We start from the raw sequence: 21,368 nt of genomic DNA, 5'->3' as shown, positions 1-21,368 counted from the left end.
CCTTTATCCTCCTTCATCACAATGCCCTACCCTCTGCTTATTTGAGTGGGAAATTTGATGGACTCCCTCTCAAGGATCAGCTCTGTATCTGCAACAAGGATCAAGTAGAGAACACAGAACACATCTTATTTGAGTGCAAGCTGTATAATCATATTCGCCCAGGTGCATTAGTACCAATGCTTATAGAATGCCCTCGCGACCTGAGAATGCATCGCCTGCAAATATTGCTATCAGATACAGATAATTTGTTAACTAGGAAAGTAGCAAAATTTGTGTGGCTAGCTTTAAAAATTAGGAAAGATTGGGTCACTCATGTATAGCCATGATACGTCCACAGAACTTCTTATGTTTTTTGGTTAGTAGATATTATCGTACGTCTCTTAATCTTGTATTTTGTTTTATATTTTAACAGCTTTGCCAGTTTTACTGCTTTTATGGCTCATTTTATCCTTGTAAAATAGTTAACGGCAGTTAATGCTTCTAAATGTTGGCTTTTATGATGGAGAAGTTTTAAGTTTTATTGTTGATGCATTTTTAACCTTTTAATGCAGCGGTCTGCAAGCTTCTGTTTGCCGCGGACCGCTGCAGAGTGGTGAGCGGAGTGGTGAGCATTCTTTGGCATCATTATGCAGAGAAATATTATGCCTACATATTTGCATCTCCTTGATGTCCCACCCCTGATAAGAGCTTTTCTCCTGGCACGAATGAATGCTTTCCCCTCAAAGGTCTTAGAGGGAAGATTCCACCGTATCCCATACCATGCGAGACTCTGTCCGTGTGGTTCTGGCTGCCCTGACTCTGTCTCACACATTTTGTTAGATGGCCCCTTATATGAGCAGTGTCGGGATGACAGCTTTGTTGCTTTGCTGGGAAACAAGCCTTCTGTAAGTAAATCTATGACCTTGCAATTTCTGCTCTCTGACAAAGACCCAGAGATAACCATTTTAGTTGCCAGAGTTTTAACTAAGATGCTTTTATAATATGCTGCCTACCTTGTATTTTATCTTTTATAGTTTATTTAATCATTTTAAGATCTGTTTGGTTATGTAACCCCATGGCCTATTTTATTATTTTGTTGAAATTTTAAACCCTATTTTTATATGTCTTATACATATTTTATGCCAATAAAAGGTGACTGACTGACTGACTGACTGACTGACTGACTGACTGACTGAAAGTATTACCTTCCCTTTTACAAACTGCTATTGTATAGTAGTGCATCTAAAATTTTGGTCTAAATGACTCTAAATAAAGAATAATAAAGATAAACTATGTCCACGGCATTCCCCTGATCCTCCAAGGTAGTCACGTTCTCGAAAAAAGAGATAAGGTTGATCTGACATGACTTGTTCTTGCAAAACCCATGCTGAGTCTTAGAAATCACAGCTCTCAGTTCCAGCTGCTCAAGGACCGAGTGTTTGATTATTTGTTCCAAAATTTTGCCAGCTGCAGATGTCAAGCTGATGGTTCAATAGTTACCCGGATCCTCCTTTTTCCCTTTCTTGAAGATGGGGACAACATTTGCCCACCTCCAGTCATCTGGCACCTCACCTGTTCTCCAAGAAGTATCAAAAATAATGGACAGAGGTTCAGAGATGACTTCTGCAAGTTCTTTTAGCCTGCATCATCTGTTAGCAGATCCAGAACAATGGACTACATGATGATGTGTTCCCTCTTGTTAAAGGATACAAGGAACTTTAAGGTTTGACTGTTCACGGAAAGGGTTTTTCCAGCTTTTTCTCCAGCTGACTTCCTTTGTACAGTCTGCGCATTTCTCCCTCATACCTTATGCTGACCTTCTATTACGCCCTCAAAATTAGTAGGTTACCAGGCTAGATGACAGCCTCTGACTGATAGCAATCTGAAAGCTCTTCTAGGTTCCAAAACCTTCAATCTTATTGATCAACCTTTGCCGGTTTGGACAGGCTATATTTACTTATTTACGTATGTAGGTAGGTATGTATGTTTTTATTTATTTGCTTATTTGTTTATGTGTTTATATACCGCTGCAATTCCATTTGGATTCACGCAGTTCACAATAAAACGGTAAAAACAAGTATGACCCCATTAAACTCCATTAAACATTCACATTAAACAATGAACAATAAAAAGATGGCAATACAGAATTCTAACCCCCCATGCTCTCCCTCTGTCCAACTATAGAGGGCCAAGAGCTCTATCTCATTGGGAGCAAGGATTCAGATTTACCATTGTGAAGGGATCCACAGATGGAAACTCTGGGACTCACCATGGCCTCAACCATATACTTGGTGGAAGAGCTTCATCTTGCAGGCCCTGTGGAAATCTGATAACTCCAGCAGGGCCCTTAGCTCTTCAGGAAGCTCATTCCACTAGGTTGGGGCCAGGGCCAAAAAGGCCCTGGCCCTGGTTGAGGCCAAGTGAAAGTCCCAGGGGCCCAGGACAGCCAGCAGATTCATACCCACAGAATGAAGCATCCTGCGGAGGGGGGGCATAAAGAGATAGGCGGTCCCACAGATAAGTAGGGCCCAAGCTGCATATAAGCCTTAAAGGTTAATAACAATACCTTGAACTTGATCCAGAAACAGACTGGTAACCAATGAAGTTGACAAACCGGCTGAATATGGGGCCTCCAAGGTGGCCTAGTTAGGACCCTTGCAGCAGCATTTTGTACCAGCTGTAATTTCTGGGTCAAAGTGAGTTATTAGAGTCCTGCATGAGGTTACGACTCTCAGGGTCAGCTGCAGCAGGAAATGAAACTTAATAGAACCTATTAATGCTACTAGGGGAGTGAGACAAGGATGTACATTGGCCCCACTATTATTAATATTTTATATAAATAACATGGTTAACTGTTACAGACTGTGAGAACTCAATTGCCCAAACTACCACAATGGCACACCTCTTGACTATTCTACATAGATGATGACGAATTATTATCCAGAACCTTATTTGGGTAAAGGAGAATCTTAGTTAGACTTGCTGCATACTGTGAAGATGAGGAACTGACAATCAATTTTCAAAAGACCAAGTAATGGCTTTTGGCTCTTTCCAAAAATCTGGAAAATGGGCCATAAATAACCACAGCATAAAACAGGTGAAATGTTTTAAATACCTAGGAATGGTCCTGGGCAGATGGCTCAGAATCTGCCCATAGTCATCATCTAGCAGATATTGGAGCTAGATCTGCACATAGCAGTCTAAAGTTCCTTTGGAACAGGGGAGGTCACTGTGTCCCAGACCCCCTTCCCTGAGAGATTATGCCCTTATAAATCTGGCCAGGTAGAAGACTCAGAGCATGCTTTTCTGAGCTTCCCCTTCTAAGTTGAGGCGCAAACTAAGCTCATCCAACACTTGATAAAGCAAAGGTCAGGGCAAACTGTATTAAAGAAGATAGTTTTAGTTAATAAACTACTGTCTGATGAATCTCTAGAAATTACTAAACCTGTAGCTAAATTTTGTTTCATAGTATAGAGTTCATAGAGCTGTCAGGGTTTGCTTTGAGAAATGAGATCCAGAAAACATTCTTTTCTTTAATAAGAACTTTTTAATGAGCTAAGAGCAATTTCCACTTTGCTTTTGACAATTTAGAATTTTAATTTCTGTGATAAATTCTGCCACTAAACTATTCTCCACCAGCTGCAATGGCAGCCAGTTGAATTCCGGATCAGACTAAAGGTTCTGGTAATTATCTTCAAGGCCATTCGCGGTCAGGGCCCAGTGTACCTGAGGGACCGCCTCCCCGCCTATGTCCCCAAAAGAGCTCTGCGCTCCACTGCCACCAACCAGCTAAGGATCCCTGGCCCTAAAGAAGTCCACCTGGCCTCAACCAGGGCCAGAGCATTCTCTGTTCTGGCCCCCACCTGGTGGAACGAGCTCCCGGAGGAGATCAGGGCCCTGACGGAGCTTAAACAGTTCCACAGGGCCTGCAAAAAGGAGCTCTTCCGCCAGGCATTTGGTTGAGACCAGACACAATCAACAGCGACTTAAAGGCCCCTGCTCCCCCCCCTGCCCCCCCCTCAGAATTCCACCAACATGCTCTGGACCTGTATTATTTATACTGTTACATTGTTATACGGTTACAACCATTAGTTATTATTGTAAAGTTATTCATATGTTTATAGATTGTTTTATGTATTGTTGTTTGTTCTTATGTAAACCGCCCTGAGCTCCCGGGGAGGGCGGTATATAAACATAATTAATTAATTAATTAATAATTTAGCAATAATGCATTAATACCTGTTTTTATTCAATGAGTTTTATTGTGAGAATGGCCCTGAACCTACATTGGGAGCGGCATTATAGAATAAACATTCTATCCTATATATTCCTTTTCAGGCATATGCTGTATTTTATTTCCCTTGTGCTGTTCTGGTGTAAAGTGCAATAAATAAATAAAAACTGCCTAGGAAATGCTGGGGTCCTGAAAAACTGGAAAGGGCTGAGGACAAGACGGTGGGGGAGGGGTGCTGCCTTGCCCTGCTTGGCACCCCCCCCCCCCGGGGGGGCATCTCTCTGCCCCTGCTGAAGACCACATGCTGAACTAGAGGGACCTAGAGATAAATTCCACATGCCAACGCTTCTAAAATGATCAAAATATAATGGGCCAAAAATCCATCATTCCATTATGCTGGGCAAGCCATATTCCAATGACTGGGAGCCACACATTTCATTCCTTTGGCTCAGATCCCGCCCCGTACTGTGATCTGCACATGAAGCTGCTTTAGACTGAATCAGACTCTTGGCCCATCAAGGTCAGTATTGTCTACTCAGATCAGCAGCTGCTCTTGGTCATCAAGGTCAGTGCTGTCTACACACAATGGGAGCCATTCTTTAGGGCCTCAGGCTGAAGTCTTCCCCATCCCCTGCTGCCTAATCCTTTTTAACTGGAGATGCTGCTGGGGATTGAACCTGGGACTTCCTGAATGCCAAGCAGATGGTCTACAGCCCATCCTACACAAAAGCTGCTGCAGGAAAACCTCCTGGTGGATCATGCCCATTTTTAGCAGCATATTTCCTGTGAAGGTGTTCATAGATCACCCTCCAAAATCAGACAGTTGGTTTCAAGACTGTGACATTCCCAAAATAACAGAAGCATCTCTGTCTTTTTTAACATACCATGTTAAATAATATATCCTAAAAGAAGGCCTAGAAACTGTGTTTTGACAAGCAGGAAGATGCAATTTTCCAGGGGCAAGCCTTTTACTAGCCACAGTGGTTTCCAGTAAAATAATAAATAAGGAAAATGGTTGTAACCCGACCATTGCACAATTGGCACTTGTCCTCTTATTTCTCCTGCCTCTCCATCAGGCTCCCCCTTCAGACACTACAAGTACAATCAGCAGCTTTTCACACATGAAGGAGTGCTTCTCCCCTTCCCACCTCAGTCATGTCCCTGTCTGTCCTGACCCCCAGTGACCAGGGTGGCGTGGGGGGCAAAGGAAGCCCCTGCAAGACAATTCTGCTTACAGAAGAAGGCAAGTAGCTCCCTGCACAGTAGCCTGGGGTGGTGCCTTTCTTCTTTGGCTGATTGATTCCCAGCTGAGATAGTTGCTCTTTGGCCACAGGGCAGTGTCCAGCTCCGTCCTTGTTGGAACAGTTAGATACACAGCAGCAGCAGCAGCAGGGCCCTGGTAGGCTTAACAGGGGTGTGCTAGAGAACATTTCATCAGCTATAGCTGTCCTCCCAAAATGTCCTCCCCTAAACCCCCTCAACTATTAAACAACTAGGAGCCTTGCTGCCCTTCTTCATAGCTTATCTCCCTAAATGGAAGAGTCCTCGCATATGATTCCAGGGCCACCAAAAATAAACACAGAAACCATGTCCCATTTTCAAAAAACTAGCATGAGCAGAAGCCACCTACCAGACAGCATTGACCACCACAGCATACAAGTCCTCAGTCAGACACAGCGTCCAGATCCAGCATCACCTTGAGATTGCAGATTGAGGTGGATGAGGCCTGGTCTGCTGAGCTGTCACCCTGTGCCTTGCTCCTCCCTTCATCCAAGACAAGGCAGCCTGCAGCTCAGGATTTCTGTCTGCAGCTCCAGGAACTGATCAGGGTGGTGCCAGATCTGGAGAAACACAATGAAGAAGTCGTCTACAGGGAACCGGCATCAAACCTTAGCATAGAGTATAAGTGCGGACAGTGTGAACATCACACAACCATAGGTCACAGAACTCCCCCAACAGGAGGCAGCAACCAAGACTCTTTTCAATGTAGGTCAGTAGAATCTTCTGGAGCAGAGATCTTTGGCCTTCAGTTCCTTACCACCAAGAAAGGAACTTACTTGGGGTGTCTTACTGTTGAAAGGGTCTCTACCATCCATCATCTGGGTGTTCATCATGCCAGGTGACCTAAAACTGTTTCCCTGCAGGACATCCTGTACAGGAGAGGGGAGGTGGGAGGTGGGTTAGTAATTCCCAGCACAGGCACAGCAGTCTCAGCAGCAGCCTTAGACCCAGGATGGAGGGGGCAAAGAGCCCAACAAGGCCCTCCTGGCTGGCAGAGTGACGGTCAGGGAGTGCTGGGCAGCCTGCCCGTTCTGGGCATCACCCCCTCTCCCCTCTCGGACTCTCAGGAATCCTACGAGCAATTGAGCCTTCACAGAATCAGCCTCTCCGTCAGATGGCTATCCAGCCTCTGTTTTAAAATTTCCAAAGATGGAGAACCCACCACCTCCCGAGGAAGCCTGTTCCACTGAGAAACCGCTCTAACTGTCAGGAACTTCTTCCGGATGTTTAGATGGAATTTATTTTGAATTTATTTAATCCCATTCGTTCTGGTCTGTCCTGCTTGGGCAAGAGAGAACAATTCTGCTCCATCCTACATATGGCACCCTTTTAAATGGTTAAAGATGGTGATCAGATCCCCTCTCAGTCGTCTCCTCTCTAGGCTAAACAGACCAAGCTCCCCCAACCTTTCTTCATACATCTTGGTCCCCAAATCCTTCACCATCTTTGTTGCCCTCCTCTGGACACATTCTAGTTTGTCAACATCCCTCTTCAATTGGGGTGACCAAAACTGAACACAGGACTCCAAGTGAGGTCAAACCAGAGCAGAATAAAGTGGTACCAACACCTCCCATGATCTGGACATGATACTCCATTTGATTCAGCCCAAAATCCCATTTGCCTTTTTAGCCACTGAGTCACACTGCTGACTGATGTTCAGTGTATGGTCTACCAAGACTCCTAGATCCTTTTCGCATGTGCTACTGTCAAGACAAGTCTCCCCCATCCTATATTGGTGTATTTGTTTTTTTCCTATCTACATGCAGAACTTTACATTTGTCCCTATTTAACTTCATTTTATTCAGTTTAGCCCACTTCTCGAGCCTATCAAGATCATTCTGTATTCTGATTCTGTCTTTGGTTTTGTTTGCTACCCCTCCCAGTTTAGTATCATCTGCAAATTTAATTAATATCCCCTCTAATCCCTCATCCAAATCATTTATAAATATGTTGAACAACACAGGCCCCAGGACAGATCCTTGGGTACTCCACTTGTCATTCTTTTCCAAGAAGATGCTGAACCATTAACAAGTACTAACTTGACAGAATTAGAATTGTCAAAAATAGTGGACAGAGGTTCAGAGATGACATCTGCAAGTTCTTTTAGTACCCTTGGATGCAGTTCATCCAGCCCAGAAGACTTTGTTTCATTTAAAGAAACTAGGTGTTTGTGGACTGTTCCAACAGTGATTCTAGGCCACCATTCCCGTCCCCCGTGTTGTATTACATTTTTGCCACATTGAGCACTATTTCCCTCACAAGAGAAGACTGAGGAGAAATAGGAGTTCAGCAGTTCAGCCCTCTCTTCATCATCTGTTATAATTTCACTTTCCTGTCCTCGCAGTGGTCCTGTGGTGTCCCTATTCTTTTTCTTGCTTGAAATATAACTAAAGAAGCCTTTTTTGTTATGTTTAGCATTTCTTGCTAGCCCAAGCTCATATTGAGGTTTAGCTTTTCTAACACTCCCCCTACAATTATTGGTTATTTGTTTATACTCATTCTTGGTAATAAGGCCTTCCTTCCATTTCCTAAATGACTCTTTTTTATTCCTCAAATCTTTTGACAACTGCTTATGGAGCTAACTTGGCTTCCTTAGGCTCCTTCCATCTTTTCTTCTCAAGGGAATTGTTTGTGATTGAGCCTTCAGTATTTCACTTCTAAGAAACTCCCAGCCCTCTTGGACTCCCATCTCTTTAAGTCTTTCTGACCACGGGACTCTATGCAATATACCTTTGTGAAAATCAGCCTTCCTGAAGTCTAGTCTATACGTAAAGGTAAAGGTAAAGGTATCCCCTGTGCAAGCACCGAGTCATGTCTCACCCTTGGGGTGACGCCCTCCAGCGTTTTCATGGCAGACTCAATACGGGGTGGTTTGCCAGTGTCTTCCCCAGTCATTACCGTTTATCCCCCAGCAAGCTGGGTACTCATTTTATCGACCTCGGAAGGATGGATGGCTGAGTCAACCTTGAGCCAACTGCTGGGATTGAACTTCCAACCTCATGGGCAGAGCTTTCAGACTGCATGTCTGCTGCCTTACCACTCTGCGCCACAAGAGGCTCATAGTCTATATGTATGACTACGTAAAGGTTTTCTCTTTCCCACAATTGAAAATTCCAAAAGCACATGGTCACTGCTACCGAGTGTGCCCACTACTTCCACCTCATCTACCAGTTCTTCCGTATTGATGAAAATCAAGTCTAAAATAGCATAGCATAGCCCCTGGTTCCCCTCTCTAGTTTCTGGGAAATGAAGCTATTGGCAAGACAAGTTAAGAATTTTACAGAGTTTGCATTTTTAGCAGAGTTGGTCTTCCAACAGATATCTGGGTAATTGAACTCACCCATGACCACTGTTTCCCCCTTTTTTGAAAATTGTGTAATTTGGTCTAGCAGTATCTCATTCAAGTCCTGTGACTGGCTTTGTGGTCTATAGCAGACCCCCACAATAATACCACTCTCATTTCCAACTCCTTTTATATTTACCCAAATACAATCAACTGAACTTTCATGCTCGAGTACCTGTAATACTTGACAAGTATAAAGATTCCTAACATATATTGCTACACCTCCCCCTTCTTTTCTTGTCTGTCCCTTCTGAATAGATTGTACCCCTCAATTTTAGTATTCCAATTGTGAGGATTATCCCACCAAGTTTCTGTGATTCCCATTAGGTCATAGCCCCCTTCCTCTATTACGACTACTAGTTCCTCCTGCTTGTTTCCCATACTCTGTGTGTTGGTGTAGAGACATCGTAATCCAAACCATTGTGTGCCTCATGGTTTTGGTTTTTGAACTTCCTTGTATGCTAGTAGTTTCCTGCTTATGTAACATTCCCTGTAGATTTGAGATCTTCTCATGTACAGATGGTGCAAGGTGAATGAGAAGCAGGAAAAGAACTCATCCCACCAAATTTGCTTGGAGCTTAATTTCCGCAGCCGCCTTAGAGCAATTTCCAGAGCAAGGATAAAGGTAGTCACATGTAATGCGAGTTACAAAAGTCGACTCTAGGGGTGACCGTTGCATAGATGACTGGGGCTAGGTGTTCCAGGTTCAAATAGGGTGATAATAGCTTGGCTGATGGAGGTGGAAAAATGCCAGCCATGCTTCTCTTGAGACCTGAACCTTCATGGTTAAGGAGGCATCAAAGATTACATGCATGTTCCTGGCTGTGAAAGCAACCAATAGTTGAACCTCATCTTAAAAGGGTAAGCATGCTTCCTAGCTTGGTCTTTTCTAACTTTGTTACCAGACATCTATCTTTGAAGGATTGAGTTTCAAGCAATTCTGCTTGAATCATCCTGTCACCACTTTCAGACATCTAGCAAAGTTGTCTGGGGGTATATCCAAGTGGCTGTCCACCAGGAGGTAGAGCTGCATATCATCCACATATTGATGACACCCAAACCCAAATCCCCAGACCAGCTGGGCAAGGTGTTGAATAAAGTTGGGAAGCAAATTGCGCTATGTGGTATCCCACACTTAAGGTGATATTGGTGCAACTGCCTCTCCCCAATGGCAACCCTCTGTCCACAACCCCAGGAAATGAAGATCAGTCATTGAAGGGCTGTTCCCCATATTGTTTTGCTGCATTTCACGTGTTGCAGAATTTCCTATTAGAAGAAGAAGAAGAAAAGTTGGTTCTTATATGCCGCTTTTCCCTACCCGAAGGAGGCTCAAAGCGGCTTACATTCGCCTTCCCTTTCCTCTCCCCACAACAGACACCCTGTGAGGCAGGTGAGGCTGAGAGAGCCCTGAGATTACTGAAGAAGAAGAAGAAGAGCTGGTTCTTAGATGCCGCTTTTCCCTACCCGAAGGAGGCTCAAAGCGGCTTCCAGTCACCTTCCCATTCCTCTCCCCACAACAGACACCCTGTGGGGTGGGTGAGGCTGAGAGAGCCCTGATATCACTGCTCAGTCAGAACAGTTTTATCATTGCCGTGGCGAGCCCAAGCTCACCCAGCTGGTTGCATGTAGGGGGGTGCAGAATCGAACCCGGCATGCCAGATTAGAAGTCCACACTCCTAACCACTACACCAAACTGGCTGTCCTCAGTGTGGGCCCTGTCTGAACTTATGTGTATTTCTCATCTTGTGCTTCAGTGGCTAGCCAAATGTTGTGGACCCCCATCATCCCAAGAGGTAAGGAGAAGTGGATTAAACACTAAGTAGATATATACATGTGCAGTAATATCATCTCCTGGAAGGGTTCAAGGGCTGATGAAAAACGTTAATATCCATTTGATGAACCAACAGTGGCATCTCTCATCTTCACTTTTATCCTGTTGGAATGGAGTACAGTTTGGTGAATGCCTGGAAATTGGGGAATCGAGTGACCAGAGTACAGACATCTTAGAATGGTGCGTCCTTGTAGGCTAGGTGGGATGTGCAGTGACAGCAAGAATAAATGACCACAGAACTAGAACTAGCTTGTCTGGATCAAGCTGTGAAGAAATATTGAGAAGTCGGGTTCACTGGAAAATCCAAGTTTCAGCTCTAGTTCATCATTAGGTCTGCCTGGTACCCGTGACCCACTCTGGAGTGAAGACCCCACTGCACCTCAGATTCAAAAACGAGAGGAAGCAAGGAGGGGAAAGAGACTACAGAACAGTCATACCTTGAACAAGTAATTCCTATATATTTTATTTCTATGGGTGAGTAACCACTCAAGGCATAGGTATAGGGGCCAGGAAATGTATTTCTTTACATAGTTGATTTAATAAGCAAGTTTCTAGTCCATACAGTAACCAAACAATATTTCAGAGGTGGAACCTGAACAAAAATGTCTTGTCATCTGGGGTGGGGCTTCTGCATAGCTCCTTGCCCCTCCCCATCACTAGCTGAACTGGAATAATTTATGCAACATACCCAAAGAATGCAGAATAGATTATGCAGAATATGAAATTACACATGTTTACTCAAGTTGTTTAATGTATACAAGCCAAAAAAATAAGATTTCTCCTGGGATAGATTTTTTCCCCCAAGAGTAATTGGCTTGCTCACAGAATTTTAATGTATTAAGTGCACGGTACAAGCTACCCCACCCATAAACGTGCATTACAACTTTATAACTAATTCATGAGACATTCAGATGTTGTGATCACAGTGCTCAAATGCATGCTCATTTACATCGTCAGAAATATAAAAATGATTAATTCCATAGCTCTCTTGCCAGGAAAGTAATTGGCTCTGAAGCAGGAAAGGAACATGGCACAGAAATGTTTTGTTTTCCTCCCATGAAGTAACCATTAATTAAAAGTTCAGTTTCTCATGGAGAACAAGGAAATAATTATGTGACTTGTTTGCACTTAGGCAGCCAGCTGTGCAAGTGATCTTGGTAACAAGAACACACCACTGGCTCAGAACACGGGCACCTTAGCATACATTAATACGCATGGAGTTAAGCACGGTGGCTTCCACTCCCCTGGGAAAAATGCCTCTGCAGGGAGCTGAATGAGGTCTGAGAATCCTGTTGGCTGGGCATGGCCTGAACCCCCACAGAGTGCCAGCCGGGGATACCATTTCTAAAACGCCTTGCAAGTCAAAATATAATGCTACAGCAGGGGAAAAGAGATTTCAGATGTTGTGATCATAGTGTTCAAATGCTTCCGGAATGACCAAGCCCTATGAAGATCGGTTGAGGGACTTGGGAATGTTCAGCCTGGAGAAAAGGAGGTTGAGAGGGGACATGATAGCCCTCTTTAAGTATTTGAAAGGTTGTCACTTGGAGGAGGGCAGGATGCTGTTCCCATTGGCTGCAGAGGAAAGGACATGCAGTAATGGGTTTAAACTACAAGTACAACGATATAGCTAGATATTAGGAAAAAAATTTTCACAGAGTAGTTCAGCAGTGGAATAGGCTGCCTAAGGAGGTGGTGAGCTCCCCCTCACTGGCAGTCTTCAAGCAAAGGTTGGATACACACTTTTCTTGGATGCTTTAGGATGCTTTGGGCTGATCCTGCGTTGAGCAGGGGGTTGGACTAGATGGCCTGTGTGGCCCCTTCCAACTCTATGATTCTATGATTTAATTGCATTGTCGAATTGGTATTTACTGGGCTTGTCTCAAAATATTGTGAAAAATACCATATATGAGAGATTGTAATCCCAAATTTGTTCAGGAGCTGAGTAGCCAAGAACCTTATTCCATTTTTGTTGAAGTTAGTCACTCCTTTTATTAGTCCTAAAAATTAAATGATAAATCTTTGACAGATGTTTCCCCGAGGGTTCCCAACCTCCAGGTAATGAGGCCTTCTGGAATCACAGCTCATCTCCTGACTACAGGGATCAGTTCCCCTTTAGAGATCAGGGCCCATTCCGCACACACAGGATAATGCACTTTCAATGTGCTTTGGCAGCTGGATTTTCCAGTGCAGAACACGGAAATCTACTTCTAAAGCGCACTGAAAACGCATTATCTAAGGTGTGCAGAATGGGCCCAAGACTAGGGGCAACGGGCTCAAATTATGGGAAAGGAGGCTCCACTTAAATATTAGAGAGTGTTTTCTGAGGGAGAGGGCTGTTCATAGAGGGAATATGCTGCCTGGGAAGGTGGTGGAAGTTGGAAGATTTTAGGAGGAGATCGGATGAGCACTTGTCAGGAGAGTGTGTTTTTCAAGGTCCTGAGCAGGACTGGAGGGCCCTTTGCAGTCTCCCCTTTGCAGGGGACAGTTAGCAGGTGAACAGGGTCTTGACACACAGCCTCCAAACTTGTGAGAGAAAAGTGATGGAAGAATCAAATCTGAACCTTGGTGGATGGAATCGGAGGAGTTAGATGAGCTGGCCAGATGCGAGGTCACAGGATAGGGCACCATGTGACCCCTTCTCCTCAGACACTTCCCCCAAAGTCTCTGGGAATTTCCCTAGCCAAAGCTGGCAACCCGTATGGAAATTCAACCTGAAATTTGGCATTGTATATTTATGAAAGGATATATCTTCTCTGCGGGCCTTTCTATGATCAAGAACAGTTGATTAGAGACGTAAGAAACATGAGACTCTTAAGATGAATAACCATTTGATGGGGAAGTTCAGGTATTGTGTAGAGCAGGGGTAGTCAAACTGCGGCCCTCCAGATGTCCATGGACTACCATTCCCAGAAGCCCCTGCCAGCATTCGCAAATGCTGGCAGGGGCTTCTGGGAATGGTAGTCCATGGACATCTGGAGGGCCGCAGTTTGACTACCCCTGGTGTAGAGGATGGTGTATCTTTTGCATTTCATATGTGGATTTTAACTCATAAGCGTGTTCTTTGGCTTCAGAATTCTAGGCATTGGACTCATGTTTTCTAGGCTTCCGGAATGACTCTCCCAACTGGGGCCTCTGAATTATTTAAAGCAGCGGCTGTCAACCTTTTCTTCGCTGCGACCCCAACTTCGGCGCCAAAGCCCACCGAGGACCCAGCTGAAGGAGCTGCCAGCTAGCGCTGTGGAGGCGCTTCCACCGCCCCCCCACTCGTGGCCAGGGGCGACCCCTCCACAGGAGATGACTGGAGGGGGGGTGAGGGCCCTGCCTCGGGGAGGGGGCTGCTGCAGCCTCCGCCACGTCCACCTTGCTTGCTGTCCCACTCCAGGCCAGGTCTGGGCGTGTGTCTTGCTCCCTTGGCTCACTGCTTCTCTCCTTTCTCCCTTCTTTTAACTGCGGGGGGGGGGGGGGGGTTCTGTGGCAGCCCTGCTGCAGAGCTCATGGGGCTTGCTGGACGGAGTTGGGAGGGATGGGGCGACTTTGGACCCGTGGGGGGAGGGGGCTGCTTTCTTACCAGCTCTAAAAGAGCTAAGCGAAGTGTTTTGGTGCATTCGTGGGCAGGCACGGTGTGACCCTCTGGGCAGGCTGGGCAGCTGCAGAAGGAGCCAGTGGGATGCTGGAAAGGTGCGTGCGGGTGATGTGCACGCATATGCGCACAACAATCGAGGCAGTGTGCAGGCAATCATTGCCATGGCTCTGCTGCCGCCCACCTCCGCCGCCACCACCCACCTCCACACTCCACTGCCCGCCCCTGCCCACCGCTGTGGTGGCAGGCAACCTGGCGATCCCGGGGAAGGGACCAGGCAACCCCAAATGGGCTCCCTGAAAGAGTAACTGGTTGCCAGTCCTAAATCCAATCATTGTAAAGCTCATTGGCTTGAATGGATTGCTCTGTTATTGTGTAATCAGCTTTTGCAGACTGCAGTTTGGTGCCTAATTGCGAGGGTTAAAACGTATAAAATCCTTTTCCCACAATAAGTCCATTTATCTTGAACGAAACCAGGACGTTCTTTTTTGTTTCTACCGACTGTGCACCAGGGGGCAGTAGAGAGATAGTTGGTTGAGCCAGCGGGATTGGGTGGCTTAGAGCAGGACCCTTCATCCGATCCTCTGGGTGGTGAAAAGTGGGGTATAAAACCCAACTCTTCCAGATGGGCTCAGCACCAGCCCTGAGCAGCCACCACCTCAGCCATTCGGTGGAATGTGTTGCACATCACGGTCAAGAGGCTGCTGGCTGGGGGGGTGGGGGTGGGGTTACTGCAGCTTTACAGATAAGAACTAGGAGCAAGGGGTTCAGATGATAGGAAAGGGGGTTCCACTAAATATCAGAAAGGCATTTTCAGAGGGTGAGAGCTGATTGTAGAGGGAAAGCACTGCCTTGGAGGGTGGTGGAGGATCTATTGGCAGCTTTTAGGAGGAGACTCGATGAGCCTGTCAGGAGGGTGTGTTTTTTAAGTCCCTGAGAAAGTGGGGGGCTGGACTGGATGGCCCCTTGAGGTCCCTTCCAGCTCTCTGTGATTGTGATTCCCTAATGAGGAGATTACTAAGGCAGAAGTCAGCACAGTGAAAGGACAATCCTCCATGTGACAAACACTGCCGTAGCCTTGCAGCCCTCTGATCTTAGAGCAGCGTCATCCTGACCTGTGCATGTTGCTGCAGTCCAGACTCCTTTATGTCCTCCTGAACATTAAGTATTTATTTATTTAGATTTGTATACCGCCCTTCCATACGGCTCAGGGCAGTTTACGTAGAATGTCATGGGTGGATACATGGAACGATCTAACATATAACAGAGTCCAAAATAACATCAACAGTAATCCAACCGCAGTTCTGAATCTTAATCAACAACAATATGATGGAAATGATAACTTAGGGAGGCCACCAGAGAGGGCAGACAGGTTCAGGGCATGGATGTCTGAGGGGGGGATCTAGGAATGTTGTTGGGTTTGGTTGGCCTCAAGCGAATGCCTGATGGAGGAGCTCCCTTTTGCAGGCCCTGCGGAACTGTGGAAGTTCAGGCAGGGCTCTGATCTCTTCGGGAAGCTCGTTCCACCAGGTGGGGGCCAGGACAGAAAAGGCTCTGGCCCTCGTTGCGGACTGATGTGCTTCTTTGGGGGTAGGGATCACCAGCCAGTTGGCAGTGGCGGAGCGTAGAGCTTTTTTGGGGGGTATAGTCAGAGAGATGGTCTCTTAGGTACACTGGGCCCAGACCATGTATGGCCTTGAAGGTAAGAACCAAAACCTTAAGCCTGATCCAGAATTCAATTGGGAGCCAGTTGAGTTGTGGCGTTCTGAACCAATTGCAGTTTCCGGGTCAAGGATAAGGGTAGGCCTGCATAGAGCGAGTTGCAGAAGTCCAGTCTAGAGGTGAACATCACGTGGATCTCTGTGGCTAGGTGTTCTGGTGCCAAGTAGGGTGCTAGTAGCTTGGCTTGGCATAAGTGGTAGAAGGCCAGCCGCGCTACTCTTGTGACCTGCCCCTCCATGGGGAGGGGGGCGTCTAGGATCACCCCCAGGTTTCTGGCAGAGTGTGTTATTGCTAGACACACTCCGTCCAGGTTGGGTAATTGCGCTTCCTCGCTTGGTCCCTTCCTACCCAGCCACAGGACTTCTATCTTTGAAGGGTTGAGCTTCAGAGGGCAGTGCTGGAGCAGAGTCTATTACACCCCCTACTCTATTACACCTCCCTCCCTCCCTCCCTCCCGCCATCCCCAGAACTCCAGAAATAACCCAGAGTTAGGTACCTGCAGATGGTCTGCAGGGCATGTGTGAGATGCATGCTCCCCCCAGCAACCGGGGGCTGCAGCATTCTGTACCCGCTGGAGGTTCTAAGTGGCCGTGAATCTCCACTTCCATTCTTATGGGGGCCTCAGAGGGGGATGAGCCAAGGGGCAGGGGGAATGGAATGAGGCACTCCACGCTGAGCATTACCTAGGGTTAGCAGATGTTTTCTTGTTTAGGGTCCATACTTTCTGGCCTCTTTAAAAAAAACTGATAAAAATGTCCTCTTTTTGTCTTGGAAGATCAGGAAAACCCTAGTTAGTAGCAATTATCACATCATACGTAGGGCATTTAAAATGAGTTTTTTTGGGGGGGGGGCATTCATTCATGGAGGCATCCAAGAAGCGACTTGATGGCACTTAGCACACAACCCAAAGAAACCCTCCCCCAGGGACATCCACAGAGCCATTCCCTGCAATAAACAAAATCCTTCGGGACAAGAAATAAAACACTGCCTTACAAAGTTATCTGTGGGGATCCCCTTCATTTTCAAGCAGAGGCACCATTGGGGGTCCGGAGCCCCTCCACTTATCAGAAGCAGAGCACCCATGGCCACCTTCCAGCTGATTTTATTGGGGAGGGTTAAGGACGATGTTTACCTCTCCCATTGTCTCAGTGGGGCTGAAAAGTACTTCTTTGGCTCAGTGGCGTGAAATAATGGGAATGGAATCATGCAGAAAGTGGACTAAGCTTTAGGACTAAGTGGACAAATGTTTACGGCCCCCATGAGGGAGACACAGGTCCAAGCAGGTGCCCCCAGGCCCGAAGCAGAAGGAAAGCAAACCGGCCATTTCTTCCTGGGGCTGCTGATTTCTGAGGAGGTAGAGGTGGAAACTCAGGAGGGTGGGGCAGAGAAAGGCCGGGGAGGGGACCCTCAGCGGGATATAAATACCACAGAGTCCGTTCTCTGAGTATTCCCATTTACTCCAGGGGTACTGAGCTCTGTAGTCTGGAAAGCCGTTATGTTTCCGGAGAGCTCCTGGCCCCACTGAGAGGTTGGCAGCCCTCATTTCCTCCCCTGCTCTATGGCTGCCCCTGAGCACAGCTTTCCCCTCGCATGCTATTATAGACCAGAAAGTCGCTCTTCTACAGAAATACTTCCAAGGGAATAAACAGTGTTAACATGCTGGATTAGAACTCACCCCAAAAATGAAACTGGGTGTGTCACCTGGGCTCAAACAGACTTCTCTCATCAGTCACTACCATCTGCAGCCGTTCTGCAGGCCCCCCCTGACGTGGGCAGCTGAGGCAAGCCCCATCTTGCCAGATGGCAGAATCCGAGCAGGGGTGGCCCTGGCTAGTGCTTGGATGGGAGGCCTCACAGGAGCCCAAGGGCCACGGGGGGGAGGCAGGCAGGGGCGAGCCACCTGCGAATATCTCTTGCCCGGCTGCCAGACCAGCCTCGGACCTCTTGGCTAAATGACAACAAGGCCATGTCATCAGTCCGACAATTATGCCACCCACTTTTCAGATATGCTAATGGGGTGTTGCGAACTCTTCTGTTAACGGCGATATCCGTATCAGTTAATTTTCAGTGAAACTATTTCCTTACCTGGCCTCCCCCACCATCCAGTATGTGTGGCAGCTCATTCTGACCCTCCAGCATCAACACAACCCTTTTTCTCTTGCACTGAGGTTTATTCTTGAAAGCCTCACCAAGCCTTCACCCACCCCCCTCCCACACACACACACACACACACACACACACACACACACACACACACAACCTTTCCCATAGGAGTTCCAGTATGACTTCCTTCCGATCTTTCTGGGGACCCAACAACAGTTCAGATTGCTACAACAGACGAGCCTGGCTACTCCTTCGCAAGCAGACTGGGGGGGGGGGGGGGGGAGCCATTTCATGTAAGCCGCCTCGAGCCTTCAGGGGGAGGTGGGGTATAAATACAACAACAACAACAACAACAACAACAACAATAATAATCTCCCAGATATTCTCCTACTGTGCTGTGGGGTCCTCTTGCAGCCTGCCCTCAGTTGGGTTCCTTACCCATGTGTGAGTGTGACAATCATAACAACTCTCAGTTGTTGAGTGGGAAGCAAGCCAGCAGGACTCACAAGCTGCCCCCCCCCCCTGTGCTGCATTAAAAATAGCCATGGGTGCACAGTCTGGGGGGCCAAGGGCATCTTCTGCCCAGAGACCAACCACTGTGGGTGAAGTCCGGAGTCCTTGCAACAGACAGGACCCATTCCTGGAGGGAGGCATTGGGGTCCCGTAGTAGAACAAAGCCGACGACCTGGCCGTGGGTGGGCTCAGCTGGTGGCAGTCAGGTGGACGTCCCTGAGACATTTCAACCCCTCCGCCCCACATGGCTAACACAGACATCGGCACGATCACCCTGCCAGGAAATCAGAGCCACTTCCTAGGAGCACCAGCACCACAAAGCCTTTGGACAGTATCCAGCACTCCAAAAGGCCTCTGGGGCCAACAAGCCTCCCCTTGAGCCAGGGGATCCTGTGAAGCTGATCTGCTGCAATCAACTGCTCGGTTGATCTGAGGGGGGAGGAAAGATTTCAGGAGGCCGCAGAGGGACCCATGAAGACATGAGGCTACCACCTGCTGCCACAGCCCCTTGGCCCTACTCAGAACGGAGGGGTCTCCCAGACCTCAGGCAAAGATCTTTCCCATCTCCTCCTGCCTGGTCCTTCTAACTGGAGCTGCTGCCGGGAATGGCAACTGGGACTTTTTGCGTGGCGAGCAGAGGACCTTTCGCGGAGCCACAATCCCTTCATTCTAGCTTTCTCCGAGAGACAGCGCATGAGGATTCCCACTGAACCTGTGAGATCTTCCTCTCAGGGAGGCTGGAGAGGAATCCAGACCTCCCTCCAGGCCCCTGCATCTCTCCAATTGTGCCTTGGCCGCCGATCAATCATCAATCGAGGCCAGGGATGCCGCTCTGTCCACCAACAATCCCGCTGGGTGTTGCTTTTTAAGAGCCCTTACCTGAGGCTGCGCTCTCTCTTCTACGGGGAGACGTTCACTGCCGATTGTGTGGCACCCCTGGGTGCCTTTGGTGGTTTACAGGCTGGATGACAAATCAAAAAGAAGTCACCGACAAGGTAGATCAAAACAAGTCCAACAAGTTCTGGTGACAAAAGCTTTGCCCCAGAGTGTGGAATCAAGGGAGGGATCTTACCCAAAACATGCCTCATTCATCATGCCTCTCCTCCAGGAATCCCGAGGACTTTAGAGCAAGCCACAATTAGTTCTGCATTTGCAAGACAGGCCCAAAGAGACTGGGCAGGCAGATCTAGCACTATTGAAGTGTTTGGCGCAGGAGAACTTCCTTATGTTGGCCAAGTGAAAGCAGATAAAGGAGCAACGGACAGAACAGAGAGAGAAAGAGACAGAGAGAGAGACAGAGACAGAGATAGAGAAGAATTCTTCATAGAGACTCTTTGAGAGGAACACCAGCAAGGATGACCAGGGAGGGGCAGGTTGCCAGGCTGTGTGAGCCAGTTCACCTTGACACCAACCGGAAGCCTGCTGGGCTGCTGCATCCCCAAGACTGTGGTCGTTCTCCATACCTCTACAGAAATGTATTTATGCCGCCTGTGGTCTCCCCTTTCTGCCTGTGGTCTGCACAGTTACGAAGTTAACGGTACTGAAATGGTACCTCTTGGAAAAGGGGCATCTTCTGCAACTTGAATTTCAGAAGAGGCCATAGATGGAAGTTGAGCGTCCACAAGTGAGGAATTAGCCCTGCCTTCTGCACGCAAAATGTGCCCCACTTAGGTGAACGGCGGGGGAGCAGAAGAAGAGCTGCCACCAGGAGCCCCTGGAGCAGGGGTAGTCAAACTGTGGCCCTCCAGATGTCCATGGACTACCATTCCCACGAGCCCCTGCCAGCATTCGCTGGCAGGGGCTCGTGGGAATGATAGTCCATGGACATCTGGAGGGCCGCAGTTTGACTACCCCTGCCCTGGAGACTCGGTTTGCTAGCTAAAAGGCAACACGAAAGGGGGAAGAGAGCCGAGTGCTCAGCATCTCCCTTGGAGAGCCAGTCAGACCCTGCGAGACACACAGACACACACACAAGGTATGCTAAGTGCAGCAGCAAGGGCATGGAACAGCCCTGGCCGCTTCTGCAGATCCCAGTGAATTAAAAGCCACCCCCAGCCTTCTCCTCCTGCTTTGTGCAGCCCCCCACACACCCCCTTTTCTTCCTGCCAGTCCTTCCCTTGACCACCTGGCCCAGTCAGCCGACACCATTGATTCCTCAGAGAAAGAAGGACAGACATTCTCAGCCTCTCCAACCCCCCCCCCCCCACACACACACACACACCCCAGAGTGCCATGAGGAGAGGACCTCTCACCGGCGGAATAAGCCCAGAAGCAGACCGTAGCCAAAAGTGGCCTCCAAGCTCCGCTCAGCCTTTCATTCCGTTGTGGTTTCTGCTATTGTTTTTGTCAGCCTCAATTATCAGCTTCTGTTTCTTATCTGATGCTACTGAGGTGAGCAGAAAGGAGCTGAGTGAATGGGCTGATGTCAAACAAGCAGGCACTTGTTACGCTGAGGCAATTTGAAGTTCCTCCACGGTGCTCCACTCTGGCAAACAACAGAGCTCAAGGGGGGAAGTCGGTGACACCTGTCAAAGTGCTGCCGTTGGGCCCAAATGTTCTGTTCCCTCCTGCTGAAGGAACACGCCAGGGACAAAATCGTCAGAAGCTGGCTGCATTCAGGAGAGCAACCTGGGAGAAGCCTGAGGTCACAGGAGCATGATGCACTTATGAGACGGCACAGCTTCGCCCTCCCCGGTGGAAGAAAGGGAACCCACCTGGCTGAGCTCTCCTGCGCAGGTGTTCAACTTCAGGGCAACATCTTTAAGGCGGGCCCTGTCCA

The 21,368-nt window shown here is 47.8% G+C and overlaps 1 protein-coding gene across 1 annotated transcript in view; it reads right to left on the bottom strand.

Annotated features, from left to right (window-relative positions):
• The window catches only part of LOC143820686 (transmembrane protease serine 11A-like), a 58,066-nt gene extending 38,276 nt beyond the window's left edge, over positions 1–19,790 (bottom strand). The window contains exons 1-3 of the mRNA XM_077303771.1: positions 19,662–19,790; positions 19,469–19,550; positions 5,844–6,054 (exon numbers count right to left, since the gene is read on the bottom strand). The gene's annotated coding sequence lies outside the window, so the exon portion shown is untranslated. The remainder of the gene's footprint in view (positions 1–5,843; positions 6,055–19,468; positions 19,551–19,661) is intronic.
• Positions 19,791–21,368: the final 1,578 nt, after the last annotated feature.

This window comes from Paroedura picta, chromosome 11 (genome assembly GCF_049243985.1).
Source record: "Paroedura picta isolate Pp20150507F chromosome 11, Ppicta_v3.0, whole genome shotgun sequence".
In the NCBI taxonomy this organism is placed as follows: domain Eukaryota; kingdom Metazoa; phylum Chordata; class Lepidosauria; order Squamata; family Gekkonidae; genus Paroedura; species Paroedura picta.
Note: the sequence above shows the minus strand (reverse complement) of the source record. Positions and strands in the feature narration are given on the sequence as shown.